Source organism: Sinocyclocheilus grahami, unplaced genomic scaffold (genome assembly GCF_001515645.1).
Source record: "Sinocyclocheilus grahami isolate Dianchi unplaced genomic scaffold, SAMN03320097.WGS_v1.1 scaffold31.1, whole genome shotgun sequence".
In the NCBI taxonomy this organism is placed as follows: domain Eukaryota; kingdom Metazoa; phylum Chordata; class Actinopteri; order Cypriniformes; family Cyprinidae; genus Sinocyclocheilus; species Sinocyclocheilus grahami.
This window is the reverse complement of record NW_015505210.1, coordinates 4,385,703-4,386,035: the sequence shown is the minus strand read 5'-3', so window position 1 is coordinate 4,386,035 and position 333 is coordinate 4,385,703.

Here is a 333-nt window from a genome sequence, read left to right as displayed (position 1 = left end):
CTATGGCGCATGGACCGAGGGGGGCCCCGCTCCCTACCTTGCACCGGGCCCCGTGTCAGCTAAGGACGGCCCTGGTTATTTGCCTATAGCGGCTAACGAATCAGAAATCTCGCACATTTACAGAAAATACAGCTACTTCGGTGTTGTTATAAGATGGATAATGTAGTTGTTGTTGTTGTTTGGAGCTTGACAGACATTTTCACCATGAACTGTCATTGCATGGAAAAAAATTTCATTTTTGAGGGTACAAATTTCTTATTTAATACATTTTTTCTTTAAAGGGGTCATATGATGCGATTTAAATTTTTCCTTTCTCTTTGGAGTGTTACAAGC